Below are 10,258 nucleotides of genomic sequence, written 5' to 3'. Positions count from 1 at the left end.
AGTTTAAGCCCCACATCGGGTGAGTGAGTGAGTTTAAGTGTGAGTTTAAGCCCCACATCGGGTGAGCCCCTTCTCTCTCTCTCCCTCTCCCTCTTGCACCAATTCTCTCTCTCTCAAAAAAAAAAAAAAACAATCCCTTTGCAGACAGCCTACTCCTCTACTGACCACTCCTTTGTGGTCTATTCAATAAACTTCTATCTCCTCTTAAAAAGTCACTTTAATTGTTACTGGTTTAAATTCCTAAATTCAAAGTCATAGATTGTCATATAAAATGGTAAGAAAATAAATCAAAAGGACATAACGATCCAAGATATTTATGCGTCTATTAACAGAGCTTCAAAATACACAAAGCGGGGCACCCGGGGGGCTCAGTCGGTTGGGCGTCCGACTTCGGCTCAGGTCACCATCTCACGGCTCGTGGGTTCGAGCCCCGCGCCGGGCTCTGTGCTGACGGCTCGGAGCCTGGAGCCTGCTTCGGATTCTGTGTCTCCCTCTCTCTCTGCCCCTCCCTTGCTCGTGCTCTGTCTCTCTCCCTCAAAAATAAAGACTTTTTAACATTTTTAAGTAAATAAATACAAACAAAATACACAAAGCAGAAATGCAAGGAGAAATGGGTAAGGGCACACTTACCGTTGGAGATGATTTCTATATTCCTCGTATCAATCAGAGTTCCTGGAGGTAAACAGGGTGGTTAACTTTTAGGGACTGCGTGATGTGATTACGGGGGCTGACAAGTACAACATCCACAGGGCAGGCTGGGGACCAGGGAAGAGTAGCTGTTGTAGCTCAAGACCGTCTTCGTCCTGACCGACGTCGTCAAAGGCCGTCGTCGTCCTGTGGCGGGATTCCTTCTTCCTCGCTGGACCCCAGTCTTTCCTCCTTGAGGCTTCCAACTGATTGGATGAGGCCCCCTGACATGACGGAGGGTAATCTCTTCACTCAAAGCGGGCTGATTTAAATGGTAATCACACCTGGGTTCCCCAGGTGGCTCAGTCCGTTGAGCACCCAACTTTGGCTCGAGTCATGATCTCACAGTTCGTGAGTTCAAGCCCCAATTCGGGCTCACTGCTGTCAGCGCAGAGCCCGATTCAGATTCTCTGCCGCTCCCTCTCTCTCTGCCCCTCTCCCACTTTTACTCTTGCTCTCTCTCAAAAAATAAAAAAAAAACATTAAAAACAAATAAATGTTAATCACATCTAAAGATTCGACCTCCGCAGCAACATCTAGACTGATGTTTGACCCAACAATGGGTACCATAACCTACCCCAATAGATGCATAAAATTAATCACCACCCCCCTCTCTCTCTCTCTCAATAATTAACAGAACAAGTGGGCAGAACGTCAGCAAAGGTGTCGATTTAATCAACCCTATCGACAAACTTGACGGGGACTGCCGTGTATGAGACACTCTAGCCAACAAGAGCCAAACACACATCCTTCCCAAAAGCGCACAAAACGGATGCAGAGACAGATTATATTCGAGGCCATAAAATCGTCTTCGATACATTCAAAAGGATTCAAGTCCTACAGAATAAGCGTGATTGGCTAATGCTGTATTAACACGGTACTGGGCTCCCTCACGCTGCTTCCAGTGAGGGAAAACTGGACCCCACTCTCCTCTTCCCCTTCAGATCCCCGAGGGCCCTTTGGATCTGCCCCTGAATGGCAAAGCTCAGTTTCCAGCTCTGCATCAGATGGCCTCCAGCGATGCCGTTCTGGTCCCAGACGCGGTGGCCGTGTTGCCGCATGGTGGCCGGACCTGGGTGGGGCCGTGGGTCTCGAATGATAGGAAGGGCAGCAGTTCCTCTGGGATTTGAAGAGGAAACGGTCAGGCAAGGTATCTTGCACAGCCTTGGACGGAGGGGATTCCCGCCACAGGGCGATTCCAACCTCTCTCAGAATGGATTCCCAGAGTCAACGATTTAACAGCCCACGTGACTGTCGTTTGTGGGGACGCCAGTTCTCCGATCAGCTTCAGCGTAGGTGGGATGAACACCGTCACCACACAGAAGGTGCGGGCCAGGCCACCCCGCGGGACTTCACCGCCGGTGGGAGAGACTCCACGCTTGACGCTCTCCAAGGGACTCTTGCCTTTTCACACCAGAGTCCTGAAATTCCTGGTTTCTCACGTTTGATACAGGCGGTTAACCCTCCTGAATACCCACAAGACGTCATCCTTAGGAAACGCTGGCGATATTATTTCAGGTGGTCATCGCCAGGATCCGCCTGCAACGTTTTGGAGGGATGGCCACGGGATGCGTCTTTGGAGGACACACGCCCGCACTTCTTCGACAGAGTCCCGTGTGGCTCCCATGCCCTCCACGAGACGCTCTTCGCCCAGCCAGAAACGGGGTCTGTGGGTAACTCGAAGGGTCCGACGGTGCCCCGAGTGTGACCGCTGCCACCGCCGCGTTTGGAGCCTCAGAAACCGCCGTCCGTCGAGAATGCCTGCCGGCGACAATATGCCCTCAGAAGGCCAAAGGGGCTCGGTTTTAATGAACTGGCGTTTTCCTCAAGAGTTGTGGGGATATCTGTGGTTGCATTTTCTAGGCAAGGACAAAGAGCGCCTGAGCTGGAAATGGCCCTGAAGTGGCCGGTGCCTCCGGGTGCAGGAGATTTCATAAAGCAGAACTCAGTATCTATCCTTTGCTGCCCGGAGAATCTTCATAACCGGCCAGATCTGCTTTGGTCAGTGGGATGGATTTCCCAGCCATGATGTCTTGTAAGGATGGCGTGAAACGAACCAAGTCCCCCTTCGTGCAACTGCTCTGAAGAAGAGTTTATCCATTTTTTAATTTAATTCTATGAGCACTTTAAGGGAAAGCTATTGCTCCCTCTTTTTTTTTTTACAAATGAAGACATTGGGGGGCGCCTGGGTGGCTTGGTCGGTTGAGCGCCCGACTTCGGCTCAGGTCATGATCTCACGGTCCGTGAGTTCGAGCCCCGCGTCGGGCTCTGTGCGGACAGCTCAGAGCCTGGAGCCTGTTTCAGATCCTGTGTCTCCCTCTCTCTCTGCTCCTCCCCTGTTCATGCTCTGTCTCTCTCTGTCTCAAAAATAAATAAACATTAAAAAAATAAAAAAAAAAAACAAATGAAGACATTGGTTCTTGAAGGGTCAACTACCCAGGAGCTTTAAAATGTAATTTTTTTTTTAAGTTTACTCATTTATTTTGAGAGACTTAGAGAGAGAGCGGGAGAGGGGCAGAGAGAGAGGAAGAGAGAGAGAGAGAATTCCAAGCAGGCTCTGCATTGTCAATGGAGAGCCTGACGCGGGTCCCGAACCCACGAACTGAGCGATCATGACCTGAGCCGAAGTCAAGAGTCGGACGCTTAGCCAACTGAGCCACCCAGGTGCCCCTAAAATGTAGGTTTTATTATCTAGGGATGGTGGGGCCGACGGATCAGGAGAGAGCTGCCGTGGAAAAGACAGTTCGTTGCCGACACTTCCCAAACGGAGGGAGCATGCCGCTGGTGGGGAGCACTCCAGGAAGCACCAGGATCCATCAGGAGGCAGGGGTGTGGGGAACACGGGCGGGGACCTTCATTGTGGTTTCCGTGGGAAGAAACAAGTGAGGCGATCAGACACAGCACGTTTAGGATTCACTGATGTGAAGAATCTCAGCGGCCTGGGGAGCGTATGTGTTGTCCCTAGTCGTCTGGAAACTGGCTCTGGAATGGTTAGGGCAGGGGGAGAGTGACCCAGATTGTGAGAGCCCCACATAGGAGGCGATGGGGCGTCGACCTGGAATTCATGGGTTTGCATATGAAAGGGACACTGCAGGTTGAGTTGTTACCGGTCTTTAGGAATTAGCCCTGGGAGGGGCTGTCCCCTCCGGGATCAGGGAGGTCTCAGAGATCAGAGCACCAGAAATAAAAGGCAAGGTTAACACACCAGCTCCCAGGTCCTAGAGTAGTCTGGATTTGAACCCAGAATTTTCTGAATCCCTATCAGATGCATAGATGGAGCACCTCAGTCGGTTAAGCGTCTAACTTCGGCTCAGGTCCTGATCTCACGGTTAGTGGGTTGGAGCCCCGAGTCGGGCTCTGTGCTGACCTCTCAGAGCCCAGAGCCTGTTTCAGATTCTGTGTCCCCCCCACCCCATTCGCGCACACACTCTCTCTCTCTGTCTCTCTCAAAAATAAATAAACATAAAAAAGTTACCAGATGTGGGGCGCCTGGGTGGCTCAGTCGGTTGGGTGTCCGACTCCTGCTCAAGTCATGATCTCATGGCTTGTGGGTTTGAGCCCCGCGTCAGGCTCTGTGCTGACCCCTCAGAGGCTGGAGCCTGCTTCGGATTCTGTGTCTGTGTCTCTTTCTTTGAAAGATGACAACAGTGCTGGTGACCAGGTTTCTTTGGACAAGAAAAGAAAATATGTGGAATGATAACGATATTCTTAACTAGGGAAATTTTCCATTGGGACTGGGACTTGAGATGGAATGACATAGTATGTACCCCTGGCAAGCTCACGGTCAAGGCTTGACCATCCAGGAAGACATGACTGAGTGGGCCGTGGGGCTTCTTGAGGTTGGATGCCATTTCAATGTTGGATTTATACTTCACACAGATGTTTGAGGAGAGAGTTCCATCAGTGCAATCACAGATTCCATCTCATTTCAGGTCCAGATTTATGGGGAAGAAAAGACCTTTCAATTTACATAGACTTCTTTCTTACTCATTGTCCAGGGGCTAAAGAAATACCACACTCACACATACAGATAATTTTTCTGTAATTTTTTATTAAGCTAGTATTCTGTGGAGAACCTTGTGATTCCTACAGATTAACTAAATAGACTGACTTCTCAAACTAAGCCGTTTGAATGTGCAGATACCTGATAAACACCTGGGGCTAGACCGTGTATCACATTAAATGAATGTGCCCCTACGTTTAAACTACATATTTTGACCTAATTTAACTGTTTCTTTATTGGTGGCATTTGAGTTGTTTTGAACTTTCCATTATTACAAATAATGCTACGATGAACATGTTAGGTACAGCTTGACCAAATGTGTGTGTACTTCATCAGACCCCTAGATACGGGATGTTCGGGCAGAGTGCGTTTACATCTTAAATTTTAATAGATAATATCAAATTACCCTCCGTAAGGCTTTGTCAGTTCATTCTTTATCCCAATCCTGATATTATCACATGTTTAAAAATGCTTCCAATCTGCTGGGTGCCTTATTGCATGATCTAATTAGATATTTTAGTGCTACCCACATCTCCTGTGTTTTGGAAGTGCGAATTTAATTGTTATTTGGCCCATATGGCTTCCATTCAGCTTTGCGATATGGATTGGTATACCTTCTCCCCCCCACCCCTAAAACCATGGACCTATTTTCACTTACCTGTTATTTCCCCGATCATATGTATTGTCATTGTCGGGTCTGCAACACAGCAATTTTTGTCCATGTGAAAACACTATCATTATCTTTGTGAACCATTGGCACTCCCCCTGCTGCTAGTAAGACACGTGTCTGTTGGCAGAACTCGTTTTCAGACTCCCTTCTCTGTGCGCAGCGAGGGCTGTGGTCCCGGGTTTACGAAAAACCCTCAGGAGAGGATGCCTGCCTACTGCTCGCAACCCCCTTGTCCACATGGGGAGGGTTGCAGTCAGACAGATGGGCACCCGCAGAAGCATTTTCTCTGAACACCCCAAGCCTTCCTTCTCAGCCCACTGGACTGGCCGTGTCTCGTGCCTTTATTCTTATACCACTCGTTCCTTCAGGAAGTGCATTCTGTCGACCCATCATAATAACTATTAGGACACTTTCACTCGTTTGGAATGCCCTCACCACTGCCTGGAATCCTACCTAGGGCCTAATCAGGAACTCTCTACCCTTGAAAGGTCATTGAGCCCTAATGCAACTCAGCAGCTACGTTTAAGAAGCCAAACGCTCAAGTTTCAGGAAAAGGCAAAGTACAGCAACTGGACGGAGGTGAGCTGTCCAGGTGCTGAAACAAGATACGGAGTGAGACAGGCGCCAATTAAGAATCGTCTTACGTTGCAATAAACTGTGCTCTAAATGGACACAGCATAGATCAGAAAACTGTTAGCGATCTAAGCCAGACACACTGCAGAGCAGACACGAAAAGAAAAACTGTTGCCACTGTTGCTACCCCAAGAAATTCTAAAGGAAATCACTGTTGCCTCCGCTTACACCAGGAAGTAAGAACCACGTGACGCCTCCAAGGGCTCGGTTCCAAAGAGAAGCCTTCAGGTGAGTACTCTGGTCCAGGGGACCAAGGTCAGGTGCCTGCACCCTTGCTGCAGCGGAGAGCTCTAATGTGAGCTCTGAGTCCTACCTCAGAGGTAGAGTATTCATGAGATGTAACTCTCTCCACACGTAGGAAGGTTAATCCCGAAATCAAGCCCAGCCATCAAGAGAACACATCTAATACACAATCACATACCGAGTCTCTTCTCTTGCGGGAGTTATTTTGAGGAAACTTTTGCTTTCAACCCACACGGCAACCCCATAGGGTATTATCATGACCATGATTTTACTAAAAGAATTGAAAACATGTGGAAAAGTAAATGCCTTTGTAAGCCGCAGGGCCAAGATTTGACTCTGAACTCTGATTCGGAATTGCCTTCTCTTTCAGTAATACCACCCTGGAACGTCACAGTCCAGTGAATGAAGGGTTGCAAATCAACGGAGTCCTTCACCATTTTGTGAAAGGCGGTATGAGAAGCTTGTATTGGGAGCTGGACAAGGACACAGGGAATGAACAGGACAGTCTTGAAAGATCTGGGAATGGTTGCCAAAGGAAATGATGCTTGAGCTGAGTTTCTGTCCCTCCTGACCCCCCCATACACCTGTTTCTGTCCCACCCTCTGCGCTGGGAAACGGACTTCTATGGATTACATCAACGGAGCTCCGCCTTCTGACTTCTATTTGGGTTTGGCCAACCTGGAGCAGTCTTGCTGGCTCCGTCCATGCTGGGTCATGGTTTGTCCATGGCTGATTGGCTAGTGAAAGGTATGGTCCCTTTGTGCTGGGTTCTGGGATCAGTTCTTCTGCTCTTCCCTTCGGATCAGAGGTGGTAACAGCTCCCACTCTTGCAGAATGCTGCAGGGTCTCTGTTGGCTCTCTTCAAACATATCTGCACATTCACAGACACTCCTCTCATTCAACTTTCTTCCATCATCCCCTAGAGGGTGCCATCCACTTTCTACAACACCCTTACCAACAGAGAGGGATCTTCAGGTCAGAGAATATGCGCAAGGGCACAGAGAAGTGAAAGGCCTTGGGGCATCTGTGGAATTTCAAGTTATAAGAGTGCATTTCCTGCTAGGCTAACGAGTGTAGACTTCATCCAGAGCACACGTGATCAGTTTTAAACAGACTCATGATCAGATTTACACGCTTAGGCAGTCACTTCATTAGTGGTGCTCTTGTAGGAGGGGATTAGACCCGGAGGTGGGTACCACCTGGAAATCCACTGCAAGCAAAAGGAAGGGGCACAGTGAATATCCTTGTGTGTTTTTGCACAAGTGGCTGGGGTTTCTGTAGGACGGATGCCTGGAGGTGTGGTACTGACCTGTCTGCATGCACATATACTTGTGACCTTAAGCCTCTTTGGCACATTTTACCAAATTGCTCTTTCAAATTCTTGTACCTATCTACCAAAAACCTCATCCCTTTCTCCCTTTAAAACTAGATTTTGCAGGCCACCTGGGTGGCTCAGTCGGTTGAGCATCCGACTTCGGCTCAGGTCATGATCTCGCAGTCTGTGAGCTAGAGCCCTGCATCAGGCTCTTTGCTGACAGCTCGGAGCCTGGAGCCTGCTTCAGATTCTGTGTCTCCCTCTCTCTGCCCCTCTCCTGCTCACCCTCTGTCTCTCTCTCTCTCTCTCTCTCAAAAACAATAAACATTAAAAAATTTGTTTGAAAACTGGATTTTGCGATTGTAAACAGTTTTGCTAATCTACTAGGTGACAAACAGTATGCCATCGTTTTACTGCACATCCCTAGATTTTCCTGGATGTCTTCGCTATCTATATTCCCCAAACTACCTCTTCATAGCCTGTTTTTATTACAGTATTGTTATATTCTTACTGATTTTAATAACTCTTGATAAATATTACTCCTCTGAACCAGGTCAGTAACTCTCAACACTTTTCCATACATATTTTATTTTGGTATTTCTGATGCATTTTAAAATAGTTTATAGACTTAATAATATCTCACCTTTAAATGCTTCAGCATCTAACTCTGAAAAGAGGTTTTAATGATATCACCATCATTAAATGGCAATGCCGTTTTAATATCATGATCACCCTTAGAAATTAACAATAATTTGGAGCACCTGGGTGGCTCCGTCAGTCAAGGGTCTGACTCTTAATTTTGACTCCGGTCATGATCTTGCAGTTCGTGGGATCGAACCCCACGTCGGGCTCTGTGCTGTGCATGGAGCCTGCTTGGGGCTCTCTCTCTGCCCCTCCCCCTCTCACAATCAATCTCTCTCTCTCAGAAATAAACGTTACAAAATCTTTTAAAAAATTAACAATAATTCCCTGATGTCAAATAGATTATTAGTATGTTTTTCCCCAGCCTGAGATACAATTGACATAGGGCATGGTATAAATTTCAGGTGTACAACATAATAATTTTACATGTATAGAGAGATGTATACACATATCTCGCCACATATGTGTCACTAAATGTGTGTTATATATGCATCACTATGTATGTGCATAGAGTACATATGTGTAGTGATATATGTATACGATATGTACATATAGTGATATATATACATATATATACACAAATATATACCCAAATACATATATATAAATGATCACCACAGTAAGACTAGTTAACATATTCACCACCCCACATAGGTACAATTTTTTTCTGGGGATGAGAATTTTCTTTTTCCAGTTTTACCACTCTAAAATTGACACATGGCAGCGTGGAAGTTTAGGGTATACAGCATGACGACCCACATACACTGTGCGAGGATTCCCAGTTACTTAACATCCACCGTCCCCTAAGGGATGTGAACTCTTAGGATCCACGCCCTTAGCGACTTCCATACGGACCGCACAGCGGTGTCCACTCTGGTCCTGCCGTAGATCATGCCTCCAAAGGGGCACTTGACCAGCCCCACCTACTTCTTCCGCCGTTCCCCGCCCCCCCTTCCCAGCCCATGGTATAACCACAAGTACGGTGTCTTTTTCTGGATCTAGTTTCCTGTGTTCTTACGGGGAAAAAAAATAATAATCCTGGTCAGGTTAAGGCTGCATATATGGTATGTGACCTAGAGAAGTAATATGTAAGGTCTAAGAGTCTATTATAATTTCAAAATTATTTCCAAACGAGGGACAATGAAATGGCTACCTTCCACAGTGAAACGCTAGAGGAAATATTTTGTCCATAAAACCACATGCCAGGGGGCAGTGTAGACATGGCCCCACCGGGTAGACAGTGTGTCTATTTTTATCACGGGAATCGGTAAGAAATGCTGAACGGAAGGGATGGTTTCTGCTTCGTTCATCGGATGTAGACAAATGTGTGAAGGGTGCAGCCCACCGGTACGCACGGATGGCCGTGTCCGGAAGGGGGCGTGCTTCCTAGCTTGTAAAGACCCCCCCGGGAGCGGCTCCGGCCTGCACGACTATGCGCCTCTCTGTCCTCACGGCTGTGGTCCTGGGGTCTTCAGGAAGCACCGAGGCACTCTCCCACTCAAAGCCAGCAACAGGGCCCTCGGCTACGTCCTGCTCAACTCCCCCACCTCACAGTTCATCGGCCGTCCCGACACAGCCACCCTCGTGCTCCAGCAAACCGCATTTGGAGTGGTTTCTATCGTGGCTGTTTGCACTGTTACGGCCCAAACCATCACTGTGGCCTTGGTCTTCAGGGTCACTGCACCAGGGAAGAGAGGGCGGCTCCCTGAGCCCCAGCTCCCTGTGGGCTCCGGCTGGGAACCTCGCCCCGTTCCCTGACACAGACACAGTCCGAGCCTGGGTATGTCCTCCTCCTGTGCAGCAAGGGCCCCGTCACTGCCCTCTGCTGTGTGCTGGGATGCCTCGGCTCTGGGCCCCCAGCTCGGTCACTGCCCTCTTCTGTGTCCTGAAATGCCTCGGCTCCCGGGCCCCGGGCAGCTTCACGGTGGCTTTCCTGACACCTCCAGCAAAGCCAAGTTCCTGACATCCTGGCATTCTGTGGCACGCTGGCATTCTGTGGCATCCAGGCCACCCTCCTCCCCGACCAAGGGCAAGGTCATGGAGGCCGGGGAGATCGTCTCCATCC

Source organism: Panthera tigris, chromosome A2 (assembly GCF_018350195.1).
Source record: "Panthera tigris isolate Pti1 chromosome A2, P.tigris_Pti1_mat1.1, whole genome shotgun sequence".
NCBI lineage: Eukaryota > Metazoa > Chordata > Mammalia > Carnivora > Felidae > Panthera > Panthera tigris.
This window is presented reverse-complemented; position numbering follows the sequence as displayed.